This window comes from Miniopterus natalensis, chromosome 8 (genome assembly GCF_054644295.1).
Source record: "Miniopterus natalensis isolate mMinNat1 chromosome 8, mMinNat1.hap1, whole genome shotgun sequence".
NCBI lineage: Eukaryota > Metazoa > Chordata > Mammalia > Chiroptera > Miniopteridae > Miniopterus > Miniopterus natalensis.
The window spans coordinates 38,742,439-38,765,000 of NC_142088.1; the positions used below are offsets into that span (position 1 = coordinate 38,742,439).

General features: G+C 39.2%; 1 pseudogene; it reads right to left on the bottom strand.

The window, feature by feature from the left end:
* Positions 1-578: 578 nt before the first annotated feature.
* On the bottom strand, positions 579-1,289 carry LOC107546606 (nucleosome assembly protein 1-like 1 pseudogene; annotated as a pseudogene).
* Between the last annotated feature and the right edge of the window lie 21,273 nt (positions 1,290-22,562).

The following is a 22,562-nucleotide window of genomic DNA, read 5'->3' on the forward strand; positions in this document are numbered from 1 at the left end:
ACTTCTCTTTCCTTGCTTCGGAGCCTAGGTATTTAATGCTTTTCTGCCAGTTACATGCTATTTCTTCACTCCCTGCCCCACATGCTGTGATAATAGCTGAAAAACAAATAAAGAAAAAGCCCCAAAACTCCAACTATATAAAAATAAGTATCAAAGAAGTAAATGTTTTATTTGAAAAGATACTATGGATAGGGTATCTTTTTAAAAAATTTTATTTTACGCTGCAAAAACAAAACCCAGCAAGCAAGGAAACAACAACAAAGAACTTGCAATGGGCCTTTCAAATGATAAAAGTCCATCCTTTCCAGGGAAACAGAAGGTAGGCCATCTGGCTTCGCTGCTTCCTGCATTCTGCTGGGTTTTGATCCTTCGTTGAGTCTCGGCCTGGACCATTTCCCTCATCTTCTTCCCCTTCCTTATCCACTGTCCCCCCTTCATCACAATCGCCAGCATCTTCTCCAGTTGCTTCTCCAGTGTGGCACAGCACTGATCTGGGGGTTATGCGCTGATGTAAAAAGGGACCAGTTTCAAAGTCTGCAGCACGGACAGCTTCGGCAGCAGCATCCAGGCCTCCACTCTCAGCAACTCATCCTGTATGTCTTTGTCAACACTTCATTTGTGAAATATTCGTTGGGTTCAAAGTGAAATTCTAAAACAAAGCTCATAAGCTGGCCAGCATCCGAGAACTTCACTTTAATATCTTTCAAGTGCTTCAGAATTGGTTCATCATGTTCCCGAGGCATGTTACTGAGCAAGTCACCGTTCTTGCAAACAGTCAACCACAATTCAGGAATTCCCTTGGGGTCCCTTTTTTCCCTCATCCCTTTTCTCATCTTCAGTTTTGGCCTTTTCTTTCAGCGCCTCCGAAATTACATCTCCCTCATCTGGTTTCCATTCACATTTTTTCCGTAGGTTCATAAATTGCATTAATGATCTTGAACTGCTTATCAAATAAAGGCTGATAGAGAACAGCATACTTTCTTTTAAGATCATGAACTTCCTCATAGAACTTAGCTTCTATCTGTGCACATTTAACCTGGTTTTTGAGAGCATTCTCTCGTCTTTTAACTACTCTAGGCAGGCTTTTAATGTATCCTATTGGTGTTTCTACCAGACCATCAAGTCTTCCTTGGAGGGGCTGCAAGAATCTGAGGCTTTCGCATCATCGGATGTGCTTTGATTTTTGTTTCTTCACCAGCTTTTTCTTCTACTTCTTCAATATCATTCAAATCTTGATCAAGTTCAGACTCTTCCTTGTTGTCAATGTCTGCCATGTTGTAAGAACTCCAAATATTGCTGGCTAGCGCAGGGAACGGCCAGTGGGAGCTACACAGTCAGGGACTGGATATGGCATCTTAATTCAAAGGTGTTATGGACTAAATATTTGCATCTTTCCCCCTTCCCCCAAATTCATATGTAAAGCCCTAAGTCCCAATGCAATGGTATTTGGAGATGAGGCCTTTGGAAGATAATTAGGGTTAGGTGAGGTCATGAGGGTGAGACCCTCATGATGAGATTAGTGCCCTTATTAGAAGAGGTACTGGAGAGTGCTCCCTACACTTACCCTGTGCATGTGAGCACACAGTGAGATGCCTGTCGCCTACAAGCCAAGAGACAAAGCCTCAGAATGAAATCATTTTGCTGGCACCTTGATCTTGGACTTCCCAGTCTCTAGAAATAAAATTCTGTTGTTTAAGCCATCAGCTCTATGGCATTTTATTATGGCAGCCTGAGAAGACTAAAGCAAAGGGAATATTTTAATAGGAAAATGTCAATAGCTCAACTCTCTGTTCCCTTCCTCAAATCACACCATCTAGGGAGTTACCTTGAATTACTACAAAAATCTAATGTAATCTGATATAATATCCACTGGGATTATTAAATCTGGTACAGTCCAAGACAAAAAATTAAGTTCTCATAATTCTGAACACATTTCTGGGATGGAATTTTTTGTGCTAGTATAAGAGCTGATCAGGGAACCATTTTCTCTTGAACAGATTTAGGATGAAGAGAAATGTATCCCCATGCTAGAAATATCTGTGAAGTGGTCTGATTTTGTAACTGCTTTTCACAAGCCCATGACTCTTGGGTGTATTGCATGGGATCAGTCTAATTTCTCTAATCATACCTAGAGACAATGAGGACTGCTCTTAGCTTAACAGGAAATGGAAAATTGGCAAAAAAAGAGACAGTTCGTGTTATTACAAGGGAGGACTGAGGCATTCTTTAGAAAATGGTGCTCAGTTCTTCCTACTTCTTATTCAGCTACAGTGTTTACAGTAACTTTATTTGTCCTCTACATTGACCACCCCACCTTTCTCCTGCCAAGAAAGTGACTTGGTAACAGGTGTTGGGAGGGGAAAAAAGCAGAGCAAAGTTGAGATGTCCTTTTGTGCTTCAGTGTGAGCCAAGATGGTATTCCAGAGCCAGTCAGAGGCCACAGGAGATTAGCGCAGCTTCCTTGGAGCCATGGTGAAAGAATATTCAGTGCCAAATAAACAGTCATATTCTCAGCTTCTGGCTTGAAAGGGCAGATGTTTATGCCATTTTAATGTCAGAATCCAAATGACATCCATTGCTATTATCATCTTATTAGATCTTCCTTAGTCTTGGAAAAGAATTCACCTCTCTATGCTGCATTTGTTTGACTGAAGTGTAACCCATGTTTTTTGTATTACTAGGGAATGAATACACAAATAATGGCAATACATTTCACATAAACATGTATACCATTTATTACGATCTATTTAAATTAATTTCTATTTAAACTAAAAGTCATCAGAAATTATGTATCATAGCACTCTCAAGTCTCACTGCAAGTAATTTGTTTTCCTCTCTAGGTCCTTTAAACCAATTCTTCTCAAACTATCAGTGGTGAAGAATCATTTAAAAAATTTTCCAATCCTTTGTAGATCCACACTTTTGTAAAATACAGTAAAAATGAATCATTAGGGAAAAAAGAAATACAATATACAAATGTCAACTTTTTATTATTAGATTCAGCAGACTGTCAAATTGCTATAAAATTTCTCAGTGCCTGCTCTCCATTTTTGTTCTTACTTGTCATTGACCTGTAACACATGGGCAAATGACCATACTTTGAGTAGTGTAGACCAATTATTAAGTAAACAAACAGGCCCATAGGACTTTTCCTTTGCCTAGTCTTCAGGGCAGAGGGCTCATTATCTTAGAATTGCCCAGAAGTTTCTGGTCTATCAAAACCTGGGGGCTTTCCTCTGGGCTCACAATCTCTGGAATTCCTCTTTCCATGGGAGGGCAGTGCTTTTGAGACATTGCTCCAGATGAATGGGTTTTCAGTTCTCCTTTGTGCAGAGCTGCTTTAACCAGCCTGGCACACTCGCAATGCCTACGAGCAGCGTCCTAGGAAAATGTGGCGTAGGTGGTATAATGCCATGTGCCTTTTACTCCAAATGACCTTTTTCATGTGCATTGAAGTCTTTTCAGATGAAAATCAAAACACACAGAAGTGATAAAAACAGCAAGAGTTAGTAGCTAAAGGTTATGAAGATTGATTGATCGTGAGGCCTCATGGGAAAGGGACAAAGGTCACAGTAGCAGAAGATAAGGATTGTAGGAGCAGAGAGATCATTGGTGACAGGGAGCATGAAAGGTCCCTCGGGGCACTTCTGTCAGGGGTTGGTTTTATTAATAAGGATTTTAATACTTTTTAATAGTTTACCTCAGTGGTATGATAAAGAGATGGAGCCCAAGAACCAGGCCTTCACCCACAGCCTGAGGAAAAACACAGGGTTTGGACAACAGAAGTTGTTTTCTGACTTTGGAAAAAAAAAAAAAAGGTATATTCTAGTGTGAGTCCTTTCAAACAAAACCAAAATGTTATTTATCAGATTCATGATATTCTTTACTGTCCATCATTTAGTTGGGAAACTATTCTTTAATACTCTTGCTTTCAATTTACTCAGCACATTTTCTTCTTAAGAATTCCAAATATTGCCCTGGCCGGTGTGGCTCAGTTGGTTGGAGCCTCATCTTGTGCACAGAGAGGTTGCAGGTTCAATCTCCATTTGGGGCATGTAAGGAAGGCAACCAATCGATGTTCTCTCCCACATCAATGTTCCTCTCTTTCTCTCTCTCCCTCCCTCTCTCCAAAAGCATATACTCCAGTGTGGATTAAAAAAAAAAATTCTAAATATTTTCACCTTATTTTATTTTATTCACACATTATTATTGAGATATAATTAGTATTCATTTACATGTTCAGTCAATAGTTCTTTATAGAGGCTTTTTGTGTAGTGGTTAGCAATCTACAAAATGGGTAGGAACCATAACAATTTCTTCTAGATTTGTGAGACTAGACTTCAAGAAAGAAAATATATCTGATGTTTTATATGTTTTTAAGATTTAAAAATCCATTATGGGCTTTGGTACAGTAAGACCATCTGTGCTCTTTTCGTGTGATAAAAGCTGCTTGTTAGCTTCATCAGGAGGAAGCCTGTGAGGTTTACCAACAGGGAAAAACTTTTGTGTGTTTTTGAAGCAGCTGCTAAATATATGTTCACGGCTGCTTTGCATTTGTTGTTAATGCAGGTTCTAGTGACATTGGACCTGTCAGAATTAAGGAGACTGGCTGAAATTTGTTTTCCTGTCTGAGACTCGCTTATCCCCATGTATGAACGTGCTCTGATTCGGGGCATTCCAGCCGAGCTCTGTGGGACACTCAGCCTCTGCAGAGTGCTGCTCTGTGTTGGGCTCTCTCCTGAAGTTAAGGAGCTGAGGGCAGGATCTCCCACCGAAGGGTTTAAATGAAGTTGAAATAAATGAACGCAATTTCCTATTCCATACATATAAAGTGTTTCTTGTACACAGTTGATACTCACATGGGTATATATTTATAATCATGGAGTGAACGTTTTTATTCTTTGACTTCCCAAATCCGAATCCCATTCCTGTGTTTGAGGAATTCCCCGCATTAGGAGGCAAGGTGAGAAGCAGAGTCTGCCTCCCACTGTGTTGCTGAAAATGCTGGATACTCTTTTCTCAGTCTTCCTGAGGCTCAGCCCATCAGGCACCCTACCTTAGATATGGCATCCACAGTAAGGGTGCAAAGAAGCAGGAATAGTGGAGAAATCATCCTAGTGCCAGTGCTGGCGATGGCTGGGAAAGGGGAGGCATCCAGTGTTTAATGGCTGTGGCAGAAGTGTCTTTGTTTGACTCACTCTAAGGGTCATTTTGGTTCTTGTCCTGACTGTGGACACATATCTTTCCTAATCATTTTCTCTCTCTCTCTTTTTTTTTTTTTTTAAATATATCTTTATTGATTTCAGAGAGAGGAAAGGAGAGGGAGAGAGAGAGAGACAGAAACATCAATGATGAGAGAGTCACTGATTGAGCCCGCAACCCGGGCATGTGCCCCAACCAGGAATCGAACCCTGACTGTCTGGATCCTAGGTCGACGCTCAACCACTGAGCCACGCCGGGCCGGGCCCTAATCATTTTCTGAGTGTGATTTTCCAGTCTTCCCCATGATTCTGTGAGATACTTGATACATTTCTTTCTGCTTAATCTTTTGCAGTTGGTTTCTGGTGCTAGCAATTAAGAGCCCTGATTGATACAGTTTAAAATATTGAAATTACGCAAACTTGGTCATCGGTATAATGTGTATTGTCTTCAACCCAAGTCAACTACAGAAACACCTGCTTTTAGAACATTTCTTGGAAACTTTATGGCAATTTCTGAAACTTAGCTCTGGCCACTGTAAGGTAGAGTTAGAGTCCTGCCCAGTGTTGGGCAGAGCAGGCAATCTATTATTCACACAATCCATGCTTGGGTCCTCCATGAAATGCTGCTGCCCAGGGCCTCCATTAATCCATTTAGTGCTTCTGAGAATTATAAACAGGGTTTCTTCTTCCCAATGGCATGGTCCCTTCCAGTATCACACTTGGCAGGTGGACCTGGTGCTAAATTTTTGTCCCGCTTTCCCTCTCATTCAGGAACTTATGCAGGGTATAATTTGTGCAACTGTGTGTTGTAGCCCTGCTGCCCTCCATGGTCATGCCTCTAATAATTCTCCAAAAGGGCTACAGATATTGAAGACTTCCTAACCTCAGACCTCAGGAAGTTTATAATCGAGATGAAAGGCAAGATAAAACATGCAGAAAGACTAGATAATGTTAAAAGAGTTTAGTAACAATTTAAGACAAAAGAATAGGACTATATTAGCCAGGGTTCTCCAGAGAAACAGGACCAATAGGAGATAAATCTGTGTCTATGTCTATGTCTATGTCTATGTCTATGTCTATGTCTATGTCTATGTCTATGTCTATGTCTATGTCTATGTCTATGTCTATGTCTATGTCTATGTCTATGTCTGTCTATGTCTATGTCTATGTCTATGTCTATGTCTATGTCTATGTCTATGTCTATGTCTATGTCTATGTCTATGTCTATCTATCATCTATTTATCATCTATCATCTATCTATCTATCTATCTATCTATCTATCTATCTATCTATCTATCATCTATCTATCTATCTATCATCTATCATCTATCTATCTATCATCTATCATCTATCTATCTATCTATCTATCTATCTATCTATCTATCTATCTATCTATCTATCTATCTATTTATCTATCATCTATCTATCCATCATCTATCTATTTACCTACCTACCTATATCTATCTAAAAATATTTATTATAAAGAATTAGCTAATGTGATTGTGGAGGCTGAAAATTCCCCAGATCTGCAGAGTGATTTGGCAAGCTGGAGACCCAGGAGAGCCGATGGTGTTGTTCCTGTCCAAAGGCTGGCAGGCTCAAGCCCCAGGAAGAGCTGATGTTTCAGTTCAAGTCCAAGACAGGAAAAAGTCAGTGTTCCAGTTAGAAGGCCAGCAGGTGACAAGAACTCTCTCTTACTTGGGGGAGGGTCTGCCTTTTTTGTTCTATTCAGGCCTTCAGCTGACTGGCCGAAGCCCATGTAACTGTACCTATTCAAATGCTAATCTTATCCAAAAATAACAGAAATAGCTAGAAAGATATATGACCAATATCTGGGCATCTTGTCGCCCCGGTCAAGTTGACACATAAAATTAACTATCACAAGGACATATCAAAGATTGTGTATAATTAATTGTCTAATAAATTATACAGATAATACTCTGAGATGTCTGAGGGAGTGAGATCGCTTCAGCCTATGGCAACCTTGGAAGGCAGAGGGGTGAAGACTGATAAATTGGGAGCAGGAAAATGAAAGATAAAGCCCCAACACCTCAACAGGGAGTGCCTGCCTGGAACCTGGGACAGTAAACAACACCCCCCCCCCCCCCCGCACACACACCAAAACACACACACACATCCTTTTCAAAAGATAAAGCCCAAGCTTCATAGCCTAGGTAGAAAAGTCTTCACAACTGGAGCCAAATCCAATCATTTCGGTTTCATTTCTAAGAAAGTTCTCTTTCTGATCCATTCTATCACTCCCTTCAATTCTTCAGCCAACATTTAGTAAGTCGTACTGCATGCTAGAAGCTATAGCCAAAACAGTTGATTCCTGGTCCCTCCCACACCCTTTGCCTCCCTCTTATGTTCTACCTCCCTAGAATGAGCTCTGTCCTCTCCTATCTCCTCGTAAGATCCATCTTTATCATGTAGCCCTCCATTTTTTACTATAAACATTTCCTCCTCTGAACATGAATACAATTATTTTTGGTGCAATTCACTTGAAAATAGATCAACTGTTTTGTCTAGAACTATTATCAACATGTTATTGTATAACATGTTTTATGTTTCTTTCATCTCTCCACTGGATTATAAAATATGAGACCATGTTTCCTAATATTTTGGTATCCTCTGTGAATGTTTTCAAAATAAGCATGAGACGTTTGCTGCTTACACTCAAAGTCTTAGCTAGTGTTAATGTAAAAAGGGGTTCCTTAGCCCTTGTCATAGTGGCAGGTATACAGATTCCGAGCTGAGGCATCTCTCCAACCCAGCAGGGACTACTTGGGCAGTATCTTCTTCTAAAGAGAAGACAACATGCTCAGGTGGTCATAAAGGTGATTCCTAGTTTAATTCTCTGGAAGAATGCAGAATAAATGAAAGGGAGTGGCTAGCAGGGCACATCCCTAGAAAGCAAGGCCTAATTAAGGTCCACTCTGCTGTCCCTTTTAGAAGCAGCACATCTTAATTGTAAGAAATATATAAATGAGTTTACAAAGAGGCTTTAGTGCCTGCTAAAGGCCAACTATTGAGCAGAAGGAAGAAAGGGAAGCACATTATCCTCTTTTTCTGGGTGCAGGCAAACCACCAAGGTATCTGACAGCTTTACAATTTCACTTAGAGGTCGCCAATGATAACTCATTTCCTAACGCTGGACACTTAAGTAGAAGCAGATTACTGTGCAAGAGTAGAGAAAACAGCATTACTAATAAATCCAAGCATCAATTTTTCATTTCCAGCCTGATCACTAAACTTTTAACCAAAACTGCATGTGATACATTGTAAGCGTCCTTATATATCAATAAAATTGATTTGAACAAGTTGAATCAAACCCACAATTAGAGTGGAATTGGCAACACTAATATGTGTTAATGATAGGTGGGCCACCTAATTTTGAGAAATGGTAACGATTAGAATGCAGCCTTTAACATGTCTGTTTGACTTCTTAGTAAACAATCTTACTTCTGGTTTTGGCTAAGGTAACCCATGTTTATAACCAAGTAAAGTATGTTTATAACCAAGGTAACCCATGCTTATAATTAAGTGAAAGGAGCTCTTTCTTTGGGTTATAAACTGAATATTCTGTTACTTCTTGAAACTAAACTATTCAGTTAATTATTTTCCAGCTAGAACCAATTAATTGAAATGCCACCTTTAGTTTGGTTGGTTGCATCTTCTCTACATAATCACTTATGCCTATATTTCATTGGCCAAAGCAAGTCATGTGGCTGCTCTGGAGGCCAGCAAGGGAGGGGACATATGATTCTTCCAGGAGGAGGAGCATCATAAGTCCGGTGGCCAGGACTATCATTTGTGGGCCAGGGGTGTAAAATATTTTCACAGCAAGGGCAAGAACATTTTTGAAATATTATAAAATCCACCATAAAACATGAGTCCGTTTTCCCCGTCAACCTTTCAAAAGCTCTTCAAGAAAATACTTTTTTTCAAGGCTAACAATTACCCATTCCTTTTGTTGTTCTCTAAGACATAGTCTTAAGTTCCTTTCCATTTTCTAAGTATGCTTTACTTGCGTTTGCTGGACGATTAGCTTTGTGACTACAGGGACTGTATCTGTTTTTTCTCCACCAGATCCCCAAGGCCTAGCACTGTACCTGGCACGTAGGAGACACTCAATAAATATATATTGAATGAATAAAATGTTCCTTTTAGGTTGTAACCTGATCAATGCAGGTTGTAATGAAAATATCACCACCCTTATTGTAGATCTTGTACATCTTTTAATATAGTTTAGAATCACCTGTATGTAACCAAATGACCCTGATTCCATTGTTGACTAAAACATTTTCTGTAGTTGTTTTAAATTTTGCCTCCTTGTATATTATTGTAAAATTGGGTTTTTTAACATATATACAAATCTCCACATTTACCTCCTTATAGCAACATCCTGTTCCATTCAGTCCATCACTCCAGCTGCTCAGTAGTTTCTATAATCTTGATTTAGTCAAGTGACATACTTAGTGTTCTTCTCACAAGTATCATATGCAATCACATGCAAATCAGGTGAGTTTACCTTCCATTGCTTAGTTCAAGACATTGAAAAAAAATGGATCAGAAAACATCTTCCATAAAATGTTTTGTGGCATATTGTCTGAAATGTCCTTCCAATCTATCAATCTGTTATTGGAAACTTAATTTTCATGGGATTGCCCAGACAAGCATACCTGTATGAGCAAATGGCACTATAGGAGCCTGACTCCAGGCTCCATCACGTGCTAGCATACTACTTAACATGCTTGAGCCCTGGTTTCTCTTTGTATGATGAGGAATGGTGGGATTGGAGAAGTAAGTTGGCTTCTTTACAGTAATGTATATGAAATGCTTAGCCCTGTGTCTGGTTCCCAGTAGGTGCTGGAAACCATCTTTCCTTCCTTTTCTGCTCCTTTGAGTGTCCTGTTTGCAGCTCTTCTTGGATTTCTTTTCATTGGGTTCAGAATTAGAAGGCAAATTTACAGAGTCCCTTGATTCAAGTACAGTCCCCACACCCAGAAATACCCACTCTGGATGTTGGAACATAAATGTAACACCAAGTCCCTGAAGTGCCCATTTCCAAGTAGCCAGGAATCTTGGAAAAGTTTTCAAATTCATACACACACACACACACACACACATACATACACACAAATGTACATATACAATCCTAGGCATATCTTTGGAAACAGCCTTGGATATTTACCTAGGACAATAACTAACTCTAATGAGACTCTTGGACTATACTTTTATTCTTTTCTTTTTTAAAAAAATCAGATTCTCCTATTTCATTGTATTTTGCTCAGGCGCATCCAAATTAGTTTGAGCTGGGTAACAGAGGGAAACACAAGAGGAATTTGGCTCTGGAAATCCATGCTCTGGAAAATCCACTTGTAGCTAATAAAGAGGAGCTTAGATGAGATGAGAGACAGCTCTGGGGATTTCAGGATGTTTCCCTTCTCTTCTCTTGATCTCAAATGTCAAGTTCACTTTAACCTAAACTTCTGACTCATTTTCACTAATGTAATACCTCTGGGACTGCACCAGAGCGGTAAATTTATGGTCCAACCATTATTTTTCACTTTAGCGGGCTGTCAAAGTATGTCCAAGTTTCAGGGCATCCGGGACATTGCACTTCACTTTAAGTACCTTTTCATTTGTGCTGGTTTGGTTATCCAGTCATTAGTTTAGTTAAAGTCCTTCTGCTTGGGCTTGAAGCCCACAGCTGGGTCCCAGGACTCAGACCCACCCTGGGTCCCCATGATAAAGGTGCTTTATAACACGTTGGCACAAGTCCCCAGTATACAGCTTCAGACAAAGGTCAAAGCATTTCTAGCTGAAAGGAAAGCAAGAAATAAGAGGGCTGGGCCTGGGTTTACCCAGTATGAAGGGTTTAATCTTGCAGGAAGTTATGTGAATGAGAAGGAAATAGACCGTGACTAGCCCCAGGCAACTGAGAATAAGGCCTGTTAGAGCGAGGAGCAACGGGCGGCCTAAAATCTGTGCTGTTTATCAGGCATTTTCTATTATTTCTTTTGGGCCTAGTTTTAGTGGATTCAGAAATTTTCTTTTCTACATTTTGCAATTAAGTTATATGAGGTAATGGTGAATTATTTTGTGGGTATTACATGCCTCTTGTGATAACAAAGAAACAAACAACACTGTAAGAAGAGCTACTTAGACATCAGAAAATCTAAGTCAGATTACAATTGTTCAGAAAATCACTTTATTATATGATAAACTTCATGAATTTGGACTCCAGGAACTCAAAATTTATGAAATGGAGGCTGAGATCTCTCCAGATTATCTTACATTTAAAGAAAGAGGAAGGATCTGGGAAACAGAGAAATAATGGAAGTGGGCTTTCATATGAACCTTATTAGGAAGGCATGCAGTTTCCAGTGGTTTAGAAGCAAAAATTTACTTAGATAGTTATTAGCATGCTAATTAAAAGACATAATTTTCTATTCATCAGAATAAATCTGTAAGCATCTCTGTTTCTAATAATTTGTAAGCCTCTGTCCTTTACTGGGTGTAGTTTTTATTTTATATTTCTTTTTAAATATTCCTTAATTGAGACTAGGCTATCTCTCATTAGTCCAAAACATTAACATTTTATCTTACACTAAAGGGTATACTGAGGGGTTTATAAACATACTATTTTTTAAAGATATCTGGGGTGTGGCCTTTCTTATTTAACGGAATATATTTCTGTACATGGCAATGGAATAAATACACTTGTTACAGAAATTATTTTAGAGATTATATTAAGGAAGAGGCAGCAAAAATAAGAAAAATAAAACAGGATAGGAGGCAACCCATGTCGAGGTGGTGAAATAAACCTGCTAGAGAGTTGGTGAGAAACCATATATTATACAGTATTTTGGTAATTTAAGAATGTACCAGTGAAAAGGAAATAAACTACCAGACGAGAATGAGAAGAACAGTGTCCTTAATAGTACGGGCAGTTGAAGTGAATTTTAGGGAAAGTATTTAGTCACATACCTGGCTGTTCCCTGAGATATCACGTTGCAGCCTCCATTTTCATTTCGAGTAATGGAGTGCAGGCGAATGTTTTGGATAGTGGCAAGGGACTGAGAGGATTATATAAAGTGGTGCTATTGAAAATCTCAGTGCAGAGATGAGTTCCAGTTGTCCAGCTCCCATTCTGGAGACCAGAAAAAAGTAATGACTTTTTACCCAAATGCTCAAGTCAATGCAAAATGACTTCATTACCCAAATGCTCAAGTCAATGCAGAGTGTTGGACAGGCTGACAGACGTCACCTCCCTCTCTTCCTCGCTGCATGAACAGTGGATCACGTGTGAATCAATTAGAACCAGATGGCTCCAAAACTAACGCCTCCACTCCTCTGGAATATGTGCGTGTGTGTTTGTGTTCATATACTATACATGAATACACGTAGGGCTGTGGCATTGTACATACTGAAAAGCAACAATTTTATCTTTTTATTATGTAAAATTGCAAATGTACACAAAGTAAACAGTAAAATTAACTCTTAGGTACCCCACACTCAGCTTCAATCATTATCTTTATTCTGCCCTTCTTGCTTCATATCTACCTCCACTCATTCTCTGTCTCCTATTCAATAACTTTTAAGTTTTTCAAGATAAAATTTACGTACATCAAAAGTTTACCTGTATAATTTTGACAAATGTATATACCTATGTAACCCACAGCATCATTTTATTTTAAGCCCCATGGTTTTCTACAGGGGACTGAAGCAAGACTGAGCAAGTTGGATCCCACTTTAATGTCAGAATGGCCAACTCAATGGCCATGGCTTAGATTACATGATCACGTGGTACCGGATATGCTGAATGGATGGCAGGGTAGGGAGGGATGAACATAAATATATATTCTAAAAAGATCTTAGAAGCAGAAAAGGAAGAAAATGTGCCCTGCAAGTAAAAGAGTTGGACTTGGAATAGTCTATGAAAGAAGATGGGCAAGCCACAAGAGTGAGAAGAGACTTCACAACTTCATGGATTCCACGAGAAAAGGAAGATACATCCTACTTTTCAGCTTTTAGATGAAAATTAGAGGGATTACCAAAGCAGGTTTAAGAGATTACCTTGACCACCAGTGTTTTAAAGCTTCTCCACAACCTGTTGAAAAGGCCTAGGATGGAGCTTTGCTTATGTTTGACATAGAGACTTCAGTGCATGACTCACCTCCATCCTACACGCCAGCACCTTTGTCATGGGCATCCTGTTTATTTCCTGCATGACTCCCTGATCTGGTCATGTTGTTGATCATCACTGATGCTCCTATTGCCTCTCAAATCTTATAACATTTGGGGAAGATAAGGCACTAGCAGATACATAGTCTAGGAGACCATATGCCTACTCTCAGGGTGCCTTCTCTCCACGCCCCTTCTCAAAGTTTCTTCCCCCCATCAATTCCATTTTTAGGGCAGTTGTCTAAACTTCAAGAGCAGCTTCTCTTTTCTACACAGTGCAGCCAAAGCAAACTCCCAGAGGGAATGCAGCAATTCTCTGCATCGTTTCTTGGTGAATTCCACCACCCTCAGTTTTTTCTCTGGATCTCACCTACATTTGCCAGGAGATTTCTTTGTCTTGGCTCCAAGGTGTTTCTGGTGATTCGACCTCAGTGCCGTAGCTTGGAACTATACTCAGAAATCAATTCCAGATGGACCCTCAACTGCTAATCTTCAGCTTTTCCTCACTCCCATTTGGTTCTGGGTTGGTGGTGTGGGCCAGAAACCGTTTTCAGTGGTATCATCTTCCTCAATGGTGGGCAAAGGCAAGAAAGATTGAGCAAATGACTATGAATTAGTATAGTAGGTTTAAGGGTAGGAGGCAGACCATTTTTCTGTTGATGGAATAATTTTAGTTTGTGTGTTTTTTTCAAGGCATCTGCTTCCCATGTCTATTGATTTCCCCAAAATAGACATGATGTGGTAAAGCTTTAATATAATGCACCCTATTTTCTTTTTTATGCACTAAATGTAAAGTCAAGTTCAAAGACTCTCTTCTGTGTCCTCAAGGTGGCACCTTGCTTTGTAGCTTGAGGAAAAATGAGCTTTAATGTATTTGGCAGGGGGACTATGAAGGACCAATATTGATCAATGAGGTGTTATTCATTTTTTCATTCTTTTTTATAAGCTCACACATTTGGTTAAGAATATTAGATTTAGCACATCGATCTAATTATAGCCCCTAGGTAGAATTTTGGAGGCTCACCACAACTAGTAGAAATGTATTTAGAACAACTTTGGTTTTCTTCAATAAACTCTCATTTAGCAACATAAGTTTTAAAAATTTACTTAGAGAGCATATATGTATATGCGATACACATACATTCAACTATTCTTATAAAAATGAGTTTATTTTTCTTCCAAAAAGTTTCCAAGAATTGCAGCCCTTGGTAAATTGGTGTCAACTCTACTTAAGTATTTTTGCTTTTTAATGCTTTTATTTCTTCTCTTCATCCCCATTCCAATCTTTGACTTTCTAGATAAGAACACCCAACATTTCTTGGTCTATAACCACCTAAAACTTCTCTAGCCCCTTGGCTATTTTAAAGAAAAGTCTGGCAAGTTTCTTTGTTCTTTCATTCTTTGTTACTCTCATTGAACAATCCTGAGGTTTAGTTTGTTCTCAGTCTGTCTTTTCCTGCTCCCAGTACTTCAAAAGTACAATCAGATCTTTGCTAAACTTAAAATACATCTTTTTTACTACTCAGTAATACTTATCATCTTTTATTTTCTGCACTGCTTAAATGTTCCTCCTTTTTCCCTCTTCAAGGATTCGCTTTCATGGTTCTTAAACTTCTTTATTCTTCATGACATCTCCTTGTTTCCTCCTTAAAAATAAAATCTAGTGCCTGCTGACTGCTGGCAGCTTGACTTCTGATGGATTTACTTTCTATAAACACACAGTACTGAAGTACTTTTGAATTGTGTATGAAATCTATGTCCAGATTTAGAAAAATAATAAATTTGCCAGCCATGTGCCTTGAAGGATCTGCTTTGTTTATTGCTCTCTGCAGCTGAGGACCACTGCTGATTTAGTTTGGATCCACGGGAGCAAATGAGCCTTTGAGTATAAAACTGTATGTTATTTGGAACTGAGCTGCTTTCACACACTTCGGGTGCAAAAAATGCAAAATGATGAAAGCTCGGCATAGGCGTAATTGCTGGAGGAAGGATTGCTGAGCTAGCTGAAGGCTGAAACTCCAAGTGTTCCATGACTAAACTAATTCCTTGTTTATTTCTACCTGATTTTCCCCCCTCCTTGTCACTAAAGTCATTTTCATAATGAGCAGTGACACCTATAACCTGTATATTTATATGTTAAATCTGAATCTATCCATGTCATTGTTAACAGCAAAGTAGAATAAACACAAACTGGTGATAGTGTTAAAATAAGTCTCAGGCAATCAAATCTTTGCCTAACTTCAATGATAGCAAAAAATATATAATTGCTATACTTCTAGCTTAGCAGTATCTGGGCAAGTGTGTGCAAAATCACGATTAAACCTCCCCATCTTTGGAGGACTTTTTCTTGAATACATTCTGTAGATCTGTGCAGCAAGAAGAATCTCTACATCCAGCCATTTGATATTCAGAAAAAGCTGTTTTCCTCCTGCAAGGCTCCTTGCTTTTTCTGAGAGAAAAATTTTAGGGGAAGGTGGGAGGATCTTGATGCTGTTGCAGTGAAAATAAGCCTTCTTGTCCTCTAAAGAAGAGAGCCTTGCCACTCAGGGTGCCTTGCGAGGTGGCAATGGCACAAGGGAACTCGGGTTTCTCTCATGGATGGGCCATGAAGACAACCCTTCTCCGAGATACACGGTTACTGAGAAGCTGGCTGCCGCCTCAGCCGGTGCTCGAAATCCATCCTAAGGGAAACGAGGGGTGCCTCTGTTAGCACCGAGTCCTTTTTCTTCTGAATAAGGAACACGGAGGACACTGTGGAGAGGGTGCCATTCTGTTTTCCTTCCTTTCTTTTTAAAAATATTATACCCTGGAGAAATTTTTCAGGAACAATTTACCCTTAACCCCTCACCCTCAGGGGCTGCCAGCTTCTGGGTCAGTTGGCTCAGTTGATCAGCTTTAGATGCGGGAGTCAGGCAAGTCAAAGCTGCAAGAAACAATCTCAGCCACGGCTCTTGTTCTGCTTTTGTGAATTTGGTAGGTCCCATAAAATCCGAGCAGGAATTGGGCGCTGGAAGCTGGCACCTCCCTTTCATTCAGCCCAATTGCCCATTAGAAGAACAGGGCCCAGCATGGACCTGGTTTACAGTGAGTGAGGCGCTTGTTTACTTTCATTCGTGTTTCATTAATTTCTCTGATCGGTGTCCAGCATCTTTTACTACGTTTTGTGTCATTTGTTACTACTGCCCTGGGTATAAACTTGATACAGACTTTGATTATGTTTATGGGCCTGAGCTGCTCAGGACTATAGCATTCAAACTCCCTGGCCTTCTTCCAGAAGTTTGCTCTATAAACTTCACAATTATATGAAACGAGCTCCCAGAAAACCAAGCCCTTCATGTCAAACAACTGTCAGGTCTTTTGCTCCTTTTTGCTTTTCTCTTATAGCAGATGCCAGTAGACAGTGGATCTTCTCAGGTGGGGGGTCCAAGAAAAATCCCGTGTGATTGACAGAGGCCCCAGTAGGGTCACTCAGGTTAGTCTTGACATACGATCAGGTGAAAATTCAGCTCCAGAAACTTGGAGAAGACCTTAGCTCCGGAAACTATTTTTAAAGAAAATTAAACTTTCTAAAATGGTTTAAACACATGTTTTTAATAGTTGTTAAATGTATTTTTCTTTCTGGAAAAGACATGCCTCAAGAAAATGAAGAAAAAGGTAAATATTTGGCAAAATAATCTTTTATACAAATGCCCTTGGGTAAAAGCAAATGAAAATTGTACATATTACCAAGCTGGGCTCTGTTCTACACCTGCATTTTGTTTTTCTTTCTTCTCTCTTTATTGTATATACAATAGTTTGCTTCATGTGATTTCTTAATTAAATATTTAACAGCACGTAACTGTGGAGGTTGGGTGATGTTAGGCTGTGCTTTATTGCAGTAGCTTAATGTGTGTATTTATACTTTGTGGTGGTGTTTTAAACCACGTGGAGGGCTCTCTTTCATGCAGAGAACTGAGTGCATCTCAAACAGAGGACTTCAACCTCTGTGAGCTCAGAGAACCAACCTATTGCTGTGCTAACACAGAAGCCCTAATTTGTCCCAGTTCAACTACTTCTTTAGGGCAGAGCTCCCTTTTGCTTAGTGGGAAAAGATGCTTTGTTGCTTTGTCATTTATTTTAGAAAGGCTTATTTATCTTTATATAGAGTGAAAGAGGGGGATAGAGATGGAGAAACAGTCTACAGCGGACAGGGCAAAAATATAGCTGATGATTGGCAAGAGGGAAATCGTCATTGACCTAGCATGAGTCACAGAGTAGCCAGCTGGGCTTGAGAAGGGCTTGGCAGCTTGCTATGTGTGTGGTGTTAAGACTATGTTAAATAGTGAAATGCCAAGGGCTTTTAACTTGGCCCAAGGAATTGAAAATCAGGTCATTAGAGAGATGGTTTGTCTAAGGTGAGATGGCTTTTGGACAGGGATTCTCCTTTCTGCAAGATGAGTGACTGCAGTGGCAGAATTAGAGAGAAAATTGGGAGGAGGGAGGCCTTGACCTGGGTGCAGGTGGAAGAGCCAGGCATGAAGTGAGCGTCAAGCAGAACTCTCTGTGGCCTTCTGCCAAAATCTAGAGTGTGGTTCCTAAACCTGCTTAGGTCATAGGCACATTGAGAATGTGATGAAGGTTTGCTGTGAAACCTCACTCTAGAACAGGGTCTCTCAACCTTGAACTAGTGACATTTTGGAATAGATAATTCTTTGTGCATTGTAGGATGTTTAGCAGCATTGTTGGCTTCTGCCCACTCGATGCTAGTAACCCTCACCCTCAGCTGTGACACCACTATTGTCTCCACACATTGCCAAATGTCTCCTGGGGGCATTGATTTGAGGACCACTGCTCTAGAAATACAGAAATAAGTCCAAAATTTCCTGGGGATGAGAGCATGCTGACGCTTGGCACCTATTCATGATCCTCCCCAGGGTTAATAATATTAAAATATCTCTAGTACTTCCTGTTCTGACTTCTCGAAGAAGCTAAATTTCTAATGTCATAGAATCATGGGTCTAAGAGTCACAAGGAGCTCACTTACTCTACAAACTTTTTGAAAGGTACAGAGAATTTTTATCCAATAAAAAAAGGGGGGGGGGTCCGAGGTTCTGGAATTTAAATTACTCATCTCTGGTCACACTTAAATTACTTAGCCGTGATGTCATGGGGTACAAGAACACAGAGTCCCTATCTCCTGGGACACATACATCCTTGTCCAGTGGTTCTAGACTACCAGCCTATGAAACTTGGGTGAAGTCACTGTAGCTAGTAAATACATCATTGCTTTGCAATACATCTTCCTTCCATGTTTTTTTTTAATACTCAACCTGGTGTGACTCAGATGTGACTTCTTTTCTACCAGATACTCCACACATAGAGGTAAAGGGACTTCCTTATTTGTAGTACTCCAATGCAACATTTCCCACAGGAAAGTGGTCATTATTGTCAGTGCACTGTTTGTGGTGCATGTAAGTGACAAGAACATCTAGGTCTGTTAATGATGAATAGGGTAGGTGCCAGCTATGGATCTGTGGCATGCTGCCTGGGATAGCCTTGAGATGGGCAGTCAGATGTGGCCAAGGGGCAGGTACGTATATATCTCTTCAGGGTGTTTTAGGGTCATCAGTTCAGTCTGCAATACTTGTCCTTTGAAGAGTTGAGCTGATGACCACAGTAAATGCATATGCTTATGTTTTGTGTAATAGAGGTATTTTCTGAAAATAGTGTTTTATTCACCTAGGTTATTGCCAACTCCCTTTCAAAAACATGGAAACTATATATATATCAGTGCTTCTTAACAATGGTTGCACTGTCTCTGGATGGAGAGAAGGGGGACATTTTAGAGATGTGTGGGCAATTTTGGTTGACATAATGAATAGGGCACTTTACTGGCATTTATGACCAGAGTCCAGGGATATTGGATGTTAAATATCTATTGAATTTTGAATGTCTCACAAGATCTGTTTATAATTATCTGAATTTTAAACCTAATTCCATTTAATATAGAAGCACAAAGTAGTTTTGCTTAGTCTTAATGATCACTGAAATTTCCAGGAATACAACTACAATTTAATTAAGAGGAGATTGTCCTTTTTGTTTGGAAATTTACCAAGAATTTTTCATTTCCAAAAATCATGTAACTGATGACAACTACTGACTTGCGTTACTATGATACATTATATTTGTATTAGTTTGCATTGGCATAGTTACATTTCTGATTATTCTGTGTAGATTAACATAAATATATGTGTGCTGTGTGTATTTACACATGTGTTTGTATGTTAGTGACTACAGTGGAGTGCTCACCATTTCAACATAGTTCCACAACTTTTGTAATTATTTTGAATCATAAAGAAACACTATAGCCCTGGCTAGTGTGTTTCAATTGGTTGGGCATCTTCTTGTACACCAAAATGTTGCCAGTTTGATTCCCAGTCAGGGCACATGCCTGGGTTTTGGGCCTGATCCCCAGTAAGAGTCATGCAGGAGGCAGCTGACTCATGTTTTGCTCTCACATCAATGTTTCTCTCTCTCCTTCTATCTAAAAAAATCAATAAAAATATATTTTTTAAAAAGAAACACTATAGTTCTCATCACAGAGTATTGTTTTGTCGTGAGATGTTATCACCTTTAGCTATGTGGTCCACTCTGAATTTACATTATTCTCTAGGGAATGTAAAGATTTGCACAATTTTTTATATGAAGCCAGACCTTCAGCTTCAACACCAGACAGTGAAGCAAGACATTCTGATGCTGAACTGAAGGAGAACAAGGATTTCTCCAACTCAGTAAAAGGAAGCTTCTATTTTTTCTAGCATCTCTCTCTCTGTCTCTCTCCCCTTTAACCCATGCTGGGCATGCTCACATGTCTTTCTCATGTCCAATAGCTGTCCCATTTTCCATCTCCAGACAGATGACCTGGTCATGTGAAATATCAAAATTAATGAGGATTAGGTTCCCACAACTCTTACTTTTCTCAGAAGGATAATCCCATTATGTTTCTTAGGTTATTTTCCCCCCCATTTGATGTAGCTTAAGTTTATGATTACCATCCCCATTGGTCTTGGGAGAGTAGAAGTTCTTGGACTCCAGAGCATGATAACCTAACCCTTTCTTTATGTGAGATTTTCTTCCTACTTTTAGTGACTCCTTTACTGGCATCATTAACTTATTCCCCTGGATCTAGTATTAGCTATGATTTATAAGAAGAAATGTTCAAATGAGATTGCTTTTAGCTGATAATTGAAATGATCTTTAATTCTTAGCCATTTCTCTAACAAGAATAAAAATAGTTCCCTTTATTGAGTACTTACTATATGTTAGGCTTTATTCCGAGTTCTTTGTGTGTGTTGATTCATTTAATTCTCATAAATAACTGTGAGGTAGAGACTATTATTATTCTCATTTTGTGATAAGGAATCTTGGGAAGATTAAATAAGTTACCCAAGATTTCACAATTAATAAGTGTCTTTCTCTGTCCATCAAGTGTAAGTCATTTAATACTCTAAATAGAAAAGCATCCCAGAGAAAAATAAATTGAGAAACTATAAGACTAAATCCATCACCAAAACATTCCATCGGAGTTGCGGTTGTGATAGGCCTAACTTTCCCTAAATACTGGCTCGCAATCACATCCTCATTACTCACGTCTAAACTATATATAGCAGCAATATGTCATCTGAGAAGGATGACTGCTACAGCTGATGCTAACTGATTTCAGTGTGTCTCCTTTTCCTTTGGCTGCTGTCTTATTTAATGGGTAAATTATTCCTAATCAGAGAACTGAAAAGAATAATATTTAAAAGCAAGTTGCTTAGTTTCTCTGAGCTTAGACATATGGTCACAAACATATGACCTTTGCTTTTCTTATATTTAAGGGCGGGACTGGATGCTTACTTTTTCTCAATTCTTTATTTAGATTAATATGCATTCGTGGATATTTATTATATGTTCTATGGATTATAACCCATTACTGTTATGATTATCATTATCTTTTAAAAAAAATTTATCTTTATTGATTTGAGAAAGAGAGAAAGAGAGGGAGAGACAGAAACATCAACGATGAGAGAGTCATTGATCGGCTGCCTCCTGCACGCCCCCAACTGGGGATGGAGCCCGCAACTCCAGCATGTGCCCTGATGGGGAATCGAACCCCGATCGCCTGGATCCTAGGTCTATGCTCAACCGCTGAGCCACGCCCAGCCTGGCTATCATTATCTTTTTATTGTTCAAATTGTTCTAGCTTTGGCCATTGGGAGCTCTTTCAAGTTGGCTTCTGTGCCCTTTCAACAGGCTCATCACTTTTTTTGAGCACTTCTTTGCTTTCTCACACCACAAGGTGTTCCAGGCTCATCTTATATTTTTCTTCTCCCAGCTCTAGAGCCAGCCACTTCTCCAAGGAGTCCTAGTCCCTTTCATTGGAGATTTTTACACTATTTTCCCTTATTCATTGTTTTATTTTCTTTCATTTCAGTCACCTGCAGTCAACCCTGGTCAAAAATATTAAAAGGGAAATTCCAGAAATAAACAATTCATACATTTTAAGTTGCACACTGTTCTGAGTAGTATGATGAAATTTCACACTGCCTCACTCCGTTAAGCCTGGGACACGAACCTCCCCTTTGTTCAGTGTATCCATACTGCATAGAATATTCACCCATTGGCCACTGAGCAGCCTGCTTGGTTATCGGTTGACTGTCAACATACCGCAGCGCTTGTGTTCAAGTAACCTTTATTTTATATAATAATGCCACATTCACATAACTTTTATTACAATATATTGTTATAATCATCCTATTTTTTTATTAGTTATTGTTGTTAATCTCTTACTGTGCCTAATTTATAAATTAAACTTTATCATAGGTATGCATGTATAGACAAACACAGTTTCTTAAGTTATAGTATATGTAGGATTTGGTACTATCCACAGTTTTAGGCTTCCACTGGAACGTATCCCACAGGGATAAGGGGGAGCTACTGTATATTCTTAGAACAAAAAAAGAGTGCAATAAAACAAACAAACAAAAAACCATGAAAAATTAAACTTTTTTCAGTATTCATATTATAGGTAGAAGTGTTGGCATCGTTTTCCAAGACTCTTCTAGAACATCATGTGATAAAGCAAATGAATAATTGTGTTGGTGTTACTGTGTATCAACTTTTTCAGAGTGAGAAACTGAGATACAGATG